The sequence below is a fragment of the Dendrobates tinctorius genome, unplaced genomic scaffold (assembly GCF_039654945.1).
Source record: "Dendrobates tinctorius isolate UK_male_01 unplaced genomic scaffold, ASM3965494v1 ptg000060l, whole genome shotgun sequence".
Classification (NCBI taxonomy): Eukaryota; Metazoa; Chordata; class Amphibia; order Anura; family Dendrobatidae; genus Dendrobates; species Dendrobates tinctorius.
The window spans coordinates 60,630,158-60,647,343 of NW_027361728.1; the positions used below are offsets into that span (position 1 = coordinate 60,630,158).

General features: G+C 45.8%; 1 protein-coding gene across 2 annotated transcripts in view; it reads left to right on the forward strand.

The window, feature by feature from the left end:
- The window catches only part of VEPH1 (ventricular zone expressed PH domain containing 1), a 915,267-nt gene that overhangs the window by 156,590 nt on the left and 741,491 nt on the right, over positions 1 to 17,186 (forward strand). The gene's annotated exons all lie outside the window — the stretch shown is intronic.

Genomic DNA, 17,186 nt, shown 5'->3' on the forward strand with positions numbered 1-17,186 from the left:
AGATTTTGAATTTCTGCACACACTAGTGGACACTGGACACTTTTGGATTGTGTGAGGCCCACTGAATATCAGAGCGCTATGTCACAGGCTCGATGGCACAGGTGTGAAAAAAGTGACTACAGGATAAGGGAGATTTTGAATTTCTGCACACACTAGTGGACACTGGACACTTTTGGATTGTGTGAGGCCCACTGAATATCAGAGCGCTATGTCACAGGCTCGATGGCACAGGTGTGAAAAAAGTGACTACAGGATCACAGAGATTTTGAATTTCTGCACACACTAGTGGACACTGGACACTTTTGGATTGTGTGAGGCCCACTGAATATCAGAGCGCTATGTCACAGGCTCGATGGCACAGGTGTGAAAAAAGTGACTACAGGATCACAGAGATTTTGAATTTCTGCACACACTAGTGGACACTGGACACTTTTGGATTGTGTGAGGCCCACTGAATATCAGAGTGCTATGTCACAGGCTCGATGGCACAGGTGTGAAAAAAGTGACTACAGGATAAGGGAGATTTTGAATTTCTGCACACACTAGTGGACACTGGACACTTTTGGATTGTGTGAGGCCCACTGAATATCAGAGCGCTATGTCACAGGCTCGATGGCACAGGTGTGAAAAAAGTGACTACAGGATCACAGAGATTTTGAATTTCTGCACACACTTGTGGACACTGGACACTTATGGATTGTGTGAGGCCCACTGAATATCAGAGCGCTATGTCACAGGCTCGATGGCACAGGTGTGAAAAAAGTGACTACAGGATCACAGAGATTTTGAATTTCTGCACACACTAGTGGACACTGGACACTTTTGGATTGTGCGAGGCCCACTGAATATCAGAGCACTATGTCACAGGCTCAATGGCACAGGTGTGAAAAAAGTGACTACAGGATAAGGGAGATTTTGAATTTCTGCACACACTAGTGGACACTGGACACTTTTGGATTGTGTGAGGCCCACTGAATATCAGAGCGCTATGTCACAGGCTCGATGGCACAGGTGTGAAAAAAGTGACTACAGGATAAGGGAGATTTTGAATTTCTGCACACACTAGTGGACACTGGACACTTTTGGATTGTGTGAGGCCCACTGAATATCAGAGCGCTATGTCACAGGCTCGATGGCACAGGTGTGAAAAAAGTGACTACAGGATCACAGAGATTTTTAATTTCTGCACACACTTGTGGACACTGGACACTTATGGATTGTGTGAGGCCCACTGAATATCACAGCGCTATGTCACAGGCTCGATGGCACAGGTGTGAAAAAAGTGACTACAGGATCACAGAGATTTTGAATTTCTGCACACACTAGTGGACACTGGACACTTTTGGATTGTGTGAGGCCCACTGAATATCAGAGCGCTATGTCACAGGCTCGATGGCACAGGTGTGAAAAAAGTGACTACAGGATAAGGGAGATTTTGAATTTCTGCACACACTAGTGGACACTGGACACTTTTGGATTGTGTGAGGCCCACTGAATATCAGAGCGCTATGTCACAGGCTCGATGGCACAGGTGTGAAAAAAGTGACTACAGGATCACAGAGATTTTGAATTTCTGCACACACTTGTGGACACTGGACACTTTGGGATTGTGTGAGGCCCACTGAATATCACAGCGCTATGTCACAGGCTCGATGGCACAGGTGTGAAAAAAGTGACTACAGGATAAGGGAGATTTTGAATTTCTGCACACACTAGTGGACACTGGACACTTTTGAATTGTGTGAGGCCCACTGAATATCAGAGCGCTATGTCGCAGGCAGAAATTGGCTAGTGTATCACAAACTACAAGGTGTATGTAGAATTGGGCAGAATAGGAATCTCCCTAGAGTGTAGGTCTGTAAGAACGGAACAAGTCCTCCACTTATCCTTCCACAGTGACACACAGATAGCTTCACTGTGGCCGTGATAACAGCTGTTACACGGTACTGAGAGGAGCGTGCACGTACACGGCTGTCCGGTGTACGTAAAATTGTCAAGCTCCGTGTTTTTTAAGTATACGGACTGACACACGCTGTCTCTCTATAGTTTTGAATGTGATCAAACAGCAAATATATTTAACTGTTTGAAAGCTAGACAAAACTAGTAGGTGCAGGTCTGTAAGAACGGAACATGTCCTCGATTTATTCTCACAGAGTGACACACAGATAGCTTCACTGTGGCTGTGATAACAGTCGTTACACGGTACTGTGTGAGGAGCGTACACCGCTGTATGGTGTGAAAAAATGCACGCTCAGTACCTCAGCAGGACAAAAAAAAAAATTGGGATTGCTTTTAAAAAAGCAGTTTGCAGAGCAGTGGGTAAACAGCAATGCAGCTGTCAGGAAGACTTAGAAGGCAGCCTAACAACCAACACTGCTGATCCACCACAATATAGCCTCCCCTTGCACTGCACACACAGTGACTGGTGTGTTGTACAGGCAAAATCGCTAGCAGCAGAAGCAGTTTTTTTTTCTTCTTCCCTGCCTAACGCTCTCCCTACAGAATCAGCAGCAGCAACCTCTCCCTATGCTAAGATCGGCAGAAGTAAGATGGCGGTCAGAGTGCACGCCCTTTTATAACCCCTGTGACGCCCACCAAAGCAAGCCAATCACTTGCATGCCCTTCTGAAAGATGGTGGTGACCCTTGCCTATGTCATCACGTTGCCCACAGTGTCCGTGGATTCTGATTGGCTGAAAAAGAGCACAAAACAAACTTTTGAAACTCGACTTTGGCGCATAAGTCGCCGACCTCGTGGCCGACCTCATCCTAGGGTCGGGTTTCGTTTCATGAAACCCGACTTTGCCAAAAGTCGGCGACTTTTGAAATTTTTCGACCCGTTTCGCTCAACTTTAGTCTTGACAAAGACTCATGTCGAAAAGCGTTGATCTGTCCTACATGGAGCTGTATCTGCCAGCATAAATATATGGAAATGGTTTTTCCTTTTTAAGTAACTAATCAATAAAGAATTTTTATCATTCCACTCTCTACGCTGGATTTTTTTCCTATTTTTATCTGATGGTATGATGTCCTTAATATTATTATTCAGCAGAAAACCCTACATTTGGTATTTCACTGTCACTATGGAAACATTCATGCTAAATGGATGACACTGATATTAACCGAAAGTGTCATGACCTTTTGCTTACGTCTACCTCCGTCGCTTCAGATCCCCAATGTGTTCCATAAGTCCCTTCTTAAGTCATTTGTGCCATCCTCTGCTGGGTCTCCATCCACTCCGCCTCCTGTCTCGGTGGATGGTCAGACTGAGTACGAAGTGGAACGGATTGTGGCTTCTCGTATGGTCCGCAGTTCACTTCAGTATTTGGTCCATTGGAGGGGTTACGGTCCGGAGGATCGATCTTGGGTCCCGGTGCGACCTGTTCATGCTGAACAATTGGTTCGAGCGTTTAATACGCATTATCTTGTGAAACCAGGGGGCTTGGTGGCCCCCACTTGAGAGGAGGGTACTGTCATTAACCCCTGAAATGACCAGACTGGGAACATGGAAAGGCAGGGCTCAAAACCCAGTCTGGTTATTTCAGGGGTTAATCTTTCTCAGCCTCTGTCTAGGTTCAGGTTTGCTATTTATCACCCCTGCTTCCTGCAGGCTATGTCAGTTATGGTTCTGCCTACGGCATGAGTAGCTGGCTCTGTTAGGCTAGTTTCACACTTGCGGTTTTTTGTGCAGCGTATCGAGCGCACATGAGACGCATGTGGAAAGCGCATACAAACGCTTGTAAACGCTGCATTTTTTTGTAGCATTATTGTGCGCATAACGACCAAAAATCGCAGCATTTTTATGCGTTTGTAAGCGTTTTTCATGCGTTTGCATTTTTTATGCGCAATAAACTAGAGAAAAAATCCTTGGAAAATTCTTGCAACACACTCAAGCAATGGGAAAGCAGTGGGCGTGTCTTATGGAAATTCTTTATATAGCCCCTTTTTACAGCTGAATTCTTCACATTTGCTTGCATTTAACTTGAGAAACATGGATCTGCGCTGGAAGAGCTTTTACTTTGACTTGGATCTGGACATGAGGATGGCTCAGGCTTATGCAGTTGCTTGCCATGAACAGAGGGAGAGAGAGAGGCAGCGAAGACGGCAGCAGCGGCGTATGTGGGTACATCCCTTTATTGAACTCCGGGAGAGCCGTGGAGCGTAACACACCCTCTACAGCGAGCTCCCGGCAAACCCGGAGAAATTTACGGATTATACCCGGATGACCAAAGAAACCTTTCACTATTTGCTTGGTCGGGTAAAAGAAGTCATCCGGTGACAGGACACGCAGCTCCGGCGTGCGATTACTCCTGAGGAACGGCTCCTGGTCACATTAAGGTACGTAATTTTCGTAAACCAAAGGCTGCAGATTTTTTTTTTTTTATTAAACGGGTGTAAAAAAATTACATATACACAAATATTAATTATTGTTTTCTTTGTGTTACAGATTCCTGGCTACAGGAGAGACCCTCTCGTAACTGCACTTCCAGTACCGGATTGGAATCTCCACGTTGTCTGGAATTGTAGCGGACACCTGCCGGGCTCTCTGGAATGTTCGTTGTCCCGAATTCATGCCCATGCCCACTGCAGCAAAGTGGTTGGAAATCGCCAAAAGATTCTGGACTGTATGCAATTTCCCAAACTGTTTAGGAGCGGTGGATGGGAAACACATCCGGATTGTCAAGCCCAAAACAACTGGCTCTGAGTTCTATAACTACAAAAAGTACTTTTCTACTGTACTGACGGCCATTGCGGATGCAGACTGTAAGTTTATTGCAGTGGACATTGGTGCATTTGGCCGTGGGAATGACTCCCAGGCTTTTAAGACATCGGACATGGGCAGGAGGTTGTATGGCAACAACTTCAATTTTCCCATGCCACGTCCTCTTCCCAACACCGAAGGTCCGCCACAGCCATTTGTAATGGTTGGTGATGAAGCGTTCCAGATGTGCCAAAACCTCCTCAAACCCTACTCCAGCCGGGACTTGGACCTACAAAAAAGAATTTTTAATTACAGGCTAACCAGGGCCAGGAGAACAGTAGAGTGTGCTTTTAGTATACTTGTATCGAGATGGCGCATTCTTGGCACAGCTATTAATCTTAAACTGGAAACAGTGGATGAGGTGGTCAAGGCCTGTGTTGTTCTACATAATTTTGTTATTTCTCGAGAGCACCTGAACTTTGATCTTGATGATGTTGCTCCTAATCCTTTGCCAGAATATACACAGCACCCTCTCAGGTCATCCGTTGAAGTTGGCCAAATGAGGGACCAATTTGCGGCCTACTTCAACTCAGAAGTAGGACGGGTGGAATGGCAAGTGCAAATGTTGTAAAAAAATTTTATTGCATGTTGTTGGCATGTTAATAAAAAAAACTGTTTTGATACCTGTGCTGAGTGTATTCTCAGTTTTTATACTCCCAATACCATTAGCAAGTAGCCAGGTGTATCAGTGAATTTATAATGCTGTGTTTTGTGCATCATGAATTCACTAATACTCCTGAGTAGGTAACTCTCTACATTCGTGTAATATTGCACAGACTGGATACAGCAAGGTTCCCCAATTTCAGTCCTCAAGGTCCACCAACAGATCATGTTGTAATGAAATAAAAAGAGGATTCCATACAACATGATCTGTTGGTGGCCCATGAGGACTGGATTTGGGGAACCGTGCAATATTACAAGAATGTAGAGATTGCTGTGGAACAGACAAGTCATGTAGATTGGTTTAAAAAAAACAAACCAATCTATATGATTTGTCTTTTCCACAGCAGTCTTTACTTTCTTGTATATTGCACAGACTGGATCCACCAGGGTTCCCCAACTCCACTCCTCAAGGTCCACCAATAGATCATGTTGTAATGAAATAAAAAGAGGATTCCATACAACATGATCTGTTGGTGGCCCTTGAGGACTGGAGTTGGGGAACCGCGCAATATTACAAGAATGTAGAGATTGCTGTGGAAAAGACAAGTCATGTAGATTTGTTGCGCTGACACCACAAATCTCCAAGACTGACACAAGAAACATGTCAGTAATGGAGATATCTGGTGGCAAAAACACTAAGTGTACGGTGCAGTGTGTGTAGTTGGCAATAGACACAGTAACCAATCCAGATTTTGTGAAAGCACAAGTGCACATTTATTTTGTAACAAAAATATATATATATTTTATTAGGAATGACGTTTGGGGGAAGTTTGAGACACTTTGGGTGTGTGGAAAGACGAGGAACGACTGGAGGTGGAGGAAGAGGCTCTAGGAGATGTGGCGACGAAAGTACTGGGGGAAGGGAGCTCTGGAATGGACAAAGAGGCATGTTGAGAGACATTAGGAGGAGAGGGTGGATGGACGAACAAAGTTTTTTTTTTCATTTTCTTTGGCGCAGGAATATCCTGCCCGGACCGACTGGCAGCCTGTGAACGCCTTACTTTTGTTGACCGCCTGGTGACGGTGGACTGTGGCGTTGCCCTGTAAAAAAGGGAATGCGGATCCCCACTTTGCTGCTCTGTGGTGTCAGTGTCGGTGCTGCTGCAAGTGGCAGTGGCGGTGCTCCTAGAAGGGGAGAAAGTTGGGTCGATGCTCCGAGCAGGAGGCTGCCTGTCTGGGATCTCAGCCAAAGTTCTTTGGGGACTCCGAGGAGGAGAATTGGTGGCGGTTATCTTTCAATGAGGAGTGGTGGTGGTGCTCCTTTGATGAGGAGTGGTGGTGGTGCTCCATTGATGCGGAGTGCTGCCGGAACTCCTTAGATGAGGAGAGCTGCCGGTGCTCTTTTGCTGATGAGTGCTGGCGGTGCTCTGTTGCTGAGGAGTGCTGGCGGTGCTCTGTTGCTGAGGATTGCTGGCGGTGCTCTGTTGCTGAGGAATGCTGGCGGTGCTCTGTTCCTGAGGAGTGCTGGCGGTGCTCCTTTGGTGTTGACTGGTGGTGTCAGTGGCCCAAGCAGGTTCTGTGGTGGTTTGGCTCCAAGCTGGTGATGCTTTGGCGGTGGTGGTGCTCCATACAGGAGCAGCGCTTGACATAGTGGTGGTGGCGGAGGAGTGTCCAGCAGCACTCAGACTTGGGGTGGTGAAGTGGTGTCCGGCTTCGCTGGTAATGCAGGTGGCCGTGCAGTGGTATGCAGCAGAAGTCGGTAGTGTGGTAAAGCGAGACAGCGGTGGAACTGTTGGAAATGACACCACTAACTGCTGAACATACCGATTCTGCTGCATAGCCTGCAAGTAAGCAGTGTTGCAGGCCTGTAACACACTCAGCTGTTGCTCAGGACTAAGGTGTTCTGCCATGCCCTGTTCAATTTTACTGAAAAAATGGTGCGCCAGTCTGTTGAGGTCGGGCTCCAGACGGTCAGGGCGCTGGTCGACATAGTGGAAGCGGTGTTCCTTGTGGTTAAAACCACGTTCCTTCAGGGAAAAACCGCTTTCCGTTCTGGCGGACAGCGCCTTGAGGCTGGCCTGAAAGGCCTCGCTCAAGTGCATGAACTCGGGCATGACAGACCTGTCCGAGGTCCTCTGCCACTGGCGGGTAGTGCCCGTATAACCAGTGACAGAGACCTGGGACAGGGGAACACCTGATGGACCAGCTTCCTGGTCACCAGCTGTCTGTGTTGCTGATCTGCAAGATGCTTCCTGGCTGTTGGATGGCTGGGACGGGTCCGAGGTCGATTGATGAAGAACCGCTCCCGGGACAGGTTGCAAGGTGCTGCTCCAAGTGCTGTGGAAAGAAAGGGAAAACATTAGTATCATGTATTTACAAGAAGCATCACCTGTTGAATTGAAAAGCACATAGTAATAGCAAAACAAAAAAAAAAACTTACGCTCTGCTGCAAAGGACCGGTCACAGGAAAGCCAACTCTCAATAGTAGCAGTACTTTCTTCTGTGCCTTGCCGCTGAACCACTCCGAACCTGTCCCTCAGCACGAACATCAGTGTTGAAGCGGTCCTTCATTGAGCGCCAACGTGTGCGTATTTTGTTCACTGTTGGGAAAAAAACAAAAAAACAAAATAAAATTATAAAATGCACTTAAGGCAACTTAAATATCAGCACACACAACAGATTGAACTTTTCACTACAATATATCTTGCCATAAAAGCACCAGCACCATGAGGACCATAAATCAATGCAGCAGTTGAAGACCAAAATCAATCACAGTGTGCCACATGGCATTGGTGTTTTTAATGCAAGAATATATCTTGCCAAAAAAACACCAGCACCATCAGGACCATAAATCAATGCAGCAGTTGAAGACCAAAATCAATCACAATGTGCCACATGGCATTGGTGTTTTTAATGCAAGAATATATCTTGCCAAAAAAACAACAGCACCATCAGGACAAAAAATCAATGCAGTACCACAGAGCATCTTTATACTTACTGAACGTCCTTTTGGAAGCTGCAGAGGCACTGTCCCAGCCATCCATCATCGCTGCGGCCACCTCATTCCAGAGCTGCCGGGTCACCACTGTGTCTTTGTACTGCTGGTCACTGTCCCACAATGGGATACGCTCCTCAACGAGGCGGATCAGGTGCTCGTTGTCAATGTAGACTTCTTCGTCATCCCGTTGTGGAACCTAAAAAAAAAAAAGAAATATATTAGAATGTTTGTAATTTTGGAGAATGAAAAAGAAACAGAGAAGAAGCAAGATAAAAGATGAAAATAAAGACAGAAAAAAAAAAGGCACATTATATACTCACATTGCGTCTCCTCGCCACGACTTGACTACGCTGCTCCCGCTCTGAATCCTCCCGCTCAGAATGCTCCCGCTCAGAACGCTCCCACTCAGACCGCTCCTGCTCAGACCGCTCCCGCTCAGACCGCTCCCGCACTCCATCTTCACTGCCCGTGTCCGATGTCTGTAAAGAAATCAAAAATTAAAACACATTTCTAGAGGCAGCTACACTTACCCAAAGGCACGTATAAGATAAATCCAATGATCATAGTGGGTATGTAGTAGAATATAAATAGGAGATATTAAATCTCACACCCACAATAAGTACAGACAAAGAAGACCAACTGTAATACTAAAGTCATAGACGAAGGGCAGAAACAGTCATAAGGTCAAGAATAAAACTGAAGGAATTTTATTGATACATAAAAATCATACAGACAGACAAATACAAATACAAGTGGGGGCTGGAAGATGTAAAGGTCATTCAAACCACATATGTGAGGCCCAGGGTAGGTTTGTAGGAAGACAGATATATATTAATATCATAGCACAAGAATCATATGTGCACAGTGGCAAAATAGAAATAAACCGCAGGTACATGACATCATCATACAATGCAAGTAACCAGTACAGCAACCATATGTGCATAATAGCACAAAAGGGAAACCTGACATAAGTGAAGTCAACAAGGCCTAAATATGGCCATATATGTCATGTACGTAGGTAACAAATAAATGTGCAAAAGGAAAACAATAAAGGAGCTCAAGTACCTGCACACAGAATGGCCGCCTTCCTCCACGTCCCACCCGCCCCGACGCGCGTGTTGACCTCTTTGTCCAGGTGGTGACTCGTGAACTTTCCCAGATCCCTAAATTTATCAGGGATGATAATTTGACCAGGGAGGAACGTGCTAGACTTATATATTTTCAGAATCTTCCGGATGAGGTGCTGAAGCCGGCCGATAAAGGTGGTAAAGTCGTCTTGTGGCCAACTAAGTTATATGAGAAGGAAGCTTATCGCCAGTTGAACAATAGCATTTGCTATAAAAAACTGATGTATAATCCCCTTAGCGCATACTCTAGTCAATTGGAGAGTATTATCAAAAGGGCAACACGGGACGGCATTGTCACCAAGGAGCTGGCTTCAGCACTACTGGTTAGTGAGCCCACAGTGGCCACATTCTATTTATTGCCAAAGGTCCATAAGGATCTGAGATCGCCACCTGATCGGCCTATTGTGTCAGGGAGGGGTAACTTCTTGGAGCATGTCAATCGTTGGATCGATTTCCACCTCCAGCCCCTTGTCACGACTCTCCCTTCATATTTGAAGGATACAGGGGAACTTCTGCGCAAGGTCGATGGCCTATGCCTTGAGGGTGAATCCTTGTTAGTTTCAGCGGATGTGGAGTCCCTATATACGAATATCAGACACAAAGATGGCATTGCCGCGGTTCGGTTTTTTCTTCAAACCTCTAATTTGTCGAGTGGTTTGAAGGGACTCCTGCTGGAACTGCTTGAATTCACCCTCACGCACAATTTCTTTGTGTTTAAGGGGTCCTTCTTCCTGCAGCTCCAGGGGAAAGCCATGGGCGTGGCCTTTGCGCCAGCCTATGCTAATCTGTTCCTGGGGCTGTGGGAGAGGGACCTCTTCCAGTCGGACCGGATGTGTCGATAGACCGTGTCCTGTTATGAATGAGTCACTGTAGGAGGCAAAAGCAGAAATACAAGCTAAGTCCAGAAAACCAGAGAAGTTGGCAACTATCAGATTGCAGACCCCTGAACCTATCAACACAACTAGCAGTAGCCGTGGGGGGTTCCTACGATGCCCTAGACCCCTCGATCACAGCCGGAGAATTACATAGGCCTAAAGAAAGAAAGGGGAAATCTAAACTGCCCCAGAGCAGACCCCAAAGCAATAGGCAGCCTCCAACATATAATGACGGTGAAGCAAGATGAAAATACTAACACAGACAGAAAGATAGACTGAGCAAACTACCTAGATAGGAAAGGACAGGAAGGCTGCTGTCTGCAATCTGCCAAAACCCTATCAAAGACATAAGCCAACAAGCTGATATGAAAAAGGCCATGAAGCAGCTAGGCTTCAAAAACTAAATCAGCACTCAGGTATTTTCAGAAGACAGAGCTAAATGAATTCAGCACACCCCAGCAGGGAATGGCAGAAATCCAGAAAAACAAAGCAAAACAAAGTCAAAGCACAAAGAAAAAGGCCGAGCAAAAAACTCAGCTTTAGAGGAGCAGGAATTCAGACTGGTCTCCAAGGATCCCACAGAGAAATCACCTGCAGGGCAGAAGGGCGTCGGCAGCCTTATATCCAGTCAGCAACTCCACTCAGCCAGTCATCATCATCAGCCTCAGGTGTTTGATAATCAGGCTCACTACCTTTCTTTACCAGAAGAGGGAGTTCCTCAGGCCTCAGTAATGAAGGGAAAATGAACTCACAACAGTACCTCCCCCTTGAGGAGGGGTCACCGAACCCTCAACTACGCCGCCAGGGCGATCAGGGTGAGCCCGATGAAAGGCACGCACCAATCTTTTGGCATGAATATCAGAGGCAGAGACCCAGGAATTATCCTCCTGACCATAACCCTTCCACTTAACCAAATACTGGAGTCTCCGTCTAGCCAGACGGGAATCCAGTACTTTCTCTACCTCATATTCCATGTTACCTTCAACCAATACAGGGTCTGGAGGTGCCACCCCCGGAACAACAGGTTCAACAAACCTCTTCAACAAAGATTTATGGAACACATTATGGATTTTAAATGTGACAGGAAGAGCCAAACGAAAAGAGACCGGATTAATAATCTCCACAATCTTGTAAGGTCCAATAAATCTAGGTTTAAACTTAGGAGAAGCCACCTTCATAGCAATATTTTTTGATGATAACCACACCATATCACCAACCTTAAACTGGGGACCAATGGTCCTATGTCGGTTGGAAAACCGCTGGGCCTTTTCCTGGGAGAGAGATAACTTATCCAACACTTGGTCCCAGATCTGGTGCATTCTCTCCACCACAGTGTCAACACCTGGGCAGGCAGAGGGCTCCACCTGCCCTGAAGAAAATCGAGGATGAAACCCAAAGTTACAAAAAAAATGTAACATCAAAGTGGCAGAACTAGCTCTATTATTTAAAGCAAATTCGGCCAAGGGCAAAAATGAAACCCAATCATCCTGATCAGCAGAAATAAAACATCTCAAATATGACTCCAAGGTCTGGTTTGTTCTCTCTGTCTGCCCATTGGTCTGAGGGTGAAAAGCAGAGGAGAAGGACAACTGAATTCCCAGCCTGGAACAGAAAGTTCTCCAAAATCTAGACACAAACTGGACTCCTCTGTCAGATACAATGTTCTCAGGAATCCCGTGCAAACGAACCACCTGTTGTGGTTCAGGGGCACCAACTCAGAGGAAGATGGCAACTTAGGGAGTGGTACAAGATGAACCATCTTAGAGAACCTATCACAAGTCACCCAAATAACAGTCATCCTCTGAGAGACAGGCATATCAGAGATGAAATCCATTGAAATATGGGTCCATGGCCTCTTGGGGACAGGCAAAGGTATCAACAACCCACTAGAGCGAGAACACGATTTAGACCGGGAGCACGTCCCACAGGACTGCACAAAATTCCTGACATCACGAGACAAGGAGGGCCACCAAAAAAAACGACTCACCAGATCTCTAGCACCAAAAATACCTGGATGACCAGCCAAAGCAGAGCAATGAACTTCAGACATCACTCTCTTCTTCCACTGGTCAGGAACATACAACTTTCCACTGGGACAACGCTCAGGTTTGTTCTCCTGGAACTCTTCCAGAGCACGTCTCAAATCGGGCGAGATGGCAGAAAGAACTACCCCTTCGCCTAAGATGGTAGCAGGCTTGGTCACCACAGGAGAATCAGCAAAGAAGCTCCTAGAGAGGGCATCTGCCTTGACATTCTTTGTTCCAGGAAGAAAAGAAACCACAAAATCAAAACGTGTAAAAAACAAGGCCCACCTAGCCTGTCTAGGGTTCAAGCGCTTAGCCGACTGTAGGTAAATCAAATTCTTGTGGTCAGTGAGGACCACGACTTGATGCTTAGCTCCCTCCAACCAATGTCTCCACTCCTCAAATGCCCATTTCATGGCCAACAGCTCCCTATTCCCCACATCATAGTTACGTTCAGATGGAGAGAACTTTCGGGAAAAGAAAGCACAGGGATTCATTTTAGATGTTACAGGATCCTTTTGGGACAAAACAGCTCCTGCACCAATCTCAGAAGCATCCACCTCTACCTGGAATGGAAGTGAGACATCAGGTTGCCGCAAAACCGGGGCGGAGGTTAATCTTCGCTTCAGCTCCTGAAAGGACGAAACAGCCTCCGGAGACCAATTTAACACATCAGCACCCTTTTTAGTCAAATCCGTCAATGGCTTGGCAATACTAGAAAATTTTGCTATAAATTTCCGATAAAAATTAGCAAAACCCAAAAACTTCTGGAGGGCCTTCAAAGAAGTGGGCTGAACCCAATCGTGAATGGCCTGTACCTTGGCCGGGTCCATTTCAATAGTTGACGGGGACAAAATAAATCCCAAAAAAGAAATCCTCTGTACTCCAAAAAGGCATTTAGATCCTTTGACATACAGGGAATTCTCGCTCAAGATCCGAACACAGTCCGAATATGTTCCACATGAGAATCCCAATCCTTGGAGAAGATCAAAATATCATCCAGATAGATAATCAAAAATTTATCGACAAAATCTCGGAAAATATCGTTCATGAAGCACTGGAAGACAGAAGGGGCATTAGTGAGCCCAAAAGGCATCACCAGGTACTCAAAATGTCCCTCCGGAGTATTAAACGCCGTCTTCCATTCATCCCCATGCTTAATGCGAATAAGATTATACGCCCCCCTGAGGTCAAGCTTGGTAAACCAGCAAGCACCTTTAACTCTGGAGAATAGATCAGAAATCAGGGGTAACGGATACTGATATTTAACAGTAATTTTGTTGAGGGCACGATAATCAATACAAGGTCTTAATGATCCATCCTTTTTGGCTACAAAAAAAAAAACGGCACCTAAGGGTGACGAGGATGGTCTAATATGACCCTTCTCCAACGCCTCCTTAATATAGGATCGCATAGCCTCGTGCTCGGGTACAGATAAATTGAAGAGCCGACCCTTGGGAAATTTACACCCCGGGCTCAGTTCAATTGCACAGTCATAACTCCTATGAGGAGGCAGAGACGCAGACTCATTCTCACTAAATACATCATAAAAGTCCGCCAAATAATCAGGAACATCATGCGACTGAGGAGAGGTGGAAAACACCGGAGCCTCACTAAAGGCACACCGACAACCCCAACTCACCACAGACACAGATTTCCAATCCAAAACTGGATTATGAATCTGTAACCAGGGAAACCCCAGAACAATAGTATCATGCAGATTATGTAACACCAAAAATCTGCAATTTTCTTGATGGTCTGGGGCGACCCGCATTACCACCTGGGTCCAAAACTGGGGTTTATTTTTAGCCAAAGGAGTAGCATCAATCCCCCTCAAAGGGATAGGCGTCTGCAGAGGAGTCATCGGAAATCCACAACGTTTAGCAAAATCCAAGTCCATTAGGTTTAGGGCTGCTCCCGAATCCACAAAAGCCTTGGCGGAAAATGTGGACAGGGAGCAGATCAGAGTAATAGCCAGAAGAAACTTAGGTTGAACACCCCCAACAGAAAACGTGTGTGCAAAGCGTTTCTCTCGTTTAGGACAGACAGAAATAATATGCGAGGCATCTCCACAGAAAAAACACAACTTATTACGCCTTCTGAACTCCTGACGCTGCTCTCTGGAAAAAACTCTATCACATTGCATAGGTTCAGACATTTGTTCAACAGGTGGCAACACTTCTCGTGCAGCTTTGCGTTCGCGCAAACGCCGATCAACCTGAATGGCTAAAGACATAGAATCGTCAAGACCAGAGGGAACAGGAAATCCCACCATAGTATCTTTTACAGCTTCTGACAACCCCTTCCGAAAGAGAGCAGCCAAGGCATTATCATTCCAGGTAGTAAGTACTGCCCACTTTCGGAATTTTTGACAGTACAATTCTGCAGAATCACGACCCTGGCTCAATGCCAGCAGGGTCTTTTCAGCCTGATCAATGGCATTAGGTTCATCATACAACAACCCCAAAGCTTGAAAGAATGCGTTCACATTAGTCAGAATAGGATCATCTGGTTTCAAAGAAATCGCCCAATCCTGGGGATCGCCACGCAGCAAAGAGATGATAATTTTAACCTGCTGCGCGGAGCTCCCTGACGAGTTAGGCTTCAAGGCAAAAAATAATTTACAATTATTTTTGAAATTCAAAAATTTAGACCGATCCCCAAAAAATACATCAGGTGTAGGAATCTTTGGTTCAGCAGCCTGTGAATGAGCAAGGTAGGCGGAAATTCCTCGCACTTCCGCAGCGAGCTGCTCCACACGATCAGACAATTGCTTTATCTCCATTGAGAGAAAAAAAAAAATTCCCCCTACGGCCTCAGAGATATAGAGGAAAAAATATACACTTTTTTTCTTTTTTTTTACAATTCTTTCCTGCTATTGAGTACCCTAGAATCTGCGGTATGGCGGGTGATTCTGTTATGAATGAGTCACCGTAGGAGGCAAAAGCAGAAATACAAGGTAAGTCCAGAAAACCAGAGAAGTTGGCAACTATCAGATTGCAGACCCCTGAACCTATCAACACAACTAGCAGTAGCCGTGGGGGGTTCCTACGATGCCCTAGACCCCTCGATCACAGCCGGAGAATTACATAGGCCTAAAGAAAGAAAGGGGAAATCTAAACTGCCCCAGAGCAGACCCCAAAGCAATAGGCAGCCCCCAACATATAATGACGGTGAAGCAAGATGAAAATACTAACACAGACAGAAAGATAGACTGAGCAAAGATGGGGCCCGAAGCTACCTAGATAGGAAAGGACAGGAAGGCTGCTGTCTGCAATCTGCCAAAACCCTATCAAAGACATAAGCCAACAAGCTGATATGAAAAAGGCCCTGAAGCAGCTAGGCTTCAAAAACTAAATCAGCACTCAGGTATTTTCAGAAGACAGAGCTAAATGAATTCAGCACACCCCAGCAGGGAATGGCAGAAATCCAGAAAAACAAAGCAAAACAAAGTCAAAGCACAAAGAAAAAGGCCGAGCAGCAAACTTAGCTTTAGAGGAGCAGGAATTCAGACTGGTCTCCAAGGATCCCACAGAGAAATCACCCGCAGGGTAGAAGGGCGTCGGCAGCCTTATATCCAGTCAGCAACTCCACTCAGCAAAGTCATCATCATCAGCCTCAGGTGTTTGATAATCAGGCTCACTACCTTTCTTTACCAGAAGAGGGAGTTCCTCAGGCCTCAGTAATGAAGGGGAAAATGAACTCACAACAGTGTCCCCTTTTGGACGCGGTATATCGACGACATCCTGTTCGTCTGGCAGGGCACGGCCATCGATCTTGCGCAATTTATTGAGTGCCTCAATAGCAGTGAATTGAATATTACCTTGACCTGTGAATTGGATAGTACCAAAATTAATTTTTTGGATGTCTCCATTTCCAAAGATACGAGTGGCAATGTAAATACAGACATTTTCCGTAAGCCAACTTCTACTAATACACTATTACACGCCTCATCCTGTCATCCACATCATATGATAGCATCCATACCGATAGGACAATTTCTTCGTTTGAGAAGGTTGTGTTCATCGGATGTGGATTCTGAGAAGCGGGCTGAGGAATTAAAGCTACGATTCCTGGAGCGTGGGTATAGTAGGCGGATTATTAAGAAGGCCTATCATAGGGCCAAGTACTCTAACCGTAACCATCTGCTATAAAAAAAACAGGCTAGGTCACCTGAGGGTGAGAATCATTGTAGATTGATCACCACGTATCATCTATGCTCGGATCGTGTTCGGGCCGTACTAACAAGGGCATGGCCTATTTTGCAAGTAGACCCTATAATCCGGAAATTTCTGCCCCAACGTCCAATGATTACTTTTAGACGTGCTAAGAACCTACGTGATCTCTTGGCTAGGAGTCATCACGTGGGGTCACAGCCACAAACGTTTCTGGATACCGCTTCTTTTGGGGGTGGTTGTTTTCCTTGTGGCCGCTGTGTGGCTTGCCCTAACGTGGATAGATGTGATGATTTCTTCAATTCCGGCGGTACCAGAAATTTCAGAATTAAAAAACGGATTACGTGTACCACAAGATACGTTGTCTATTTTGCCACTTGCCCATGTGGGTTAATCTATGTGGGGATGACAACTAGACAACTAAAAGTCCGGATTACGGAACACGTTTTGGGTATACAGGCCGCCAGTGGTCACGACGAGACAACCACCCTCAAAACCATTCCCAAACATTTTAAGCTGCTCCATCAATGTAACAGTGATCTTCTACGTGTACGGGGAATTGACGTTTTGGACATTAACATTAGAGGTGGGAATTTGTCCAAACGCCTTGGTCAGCTAGAGAAT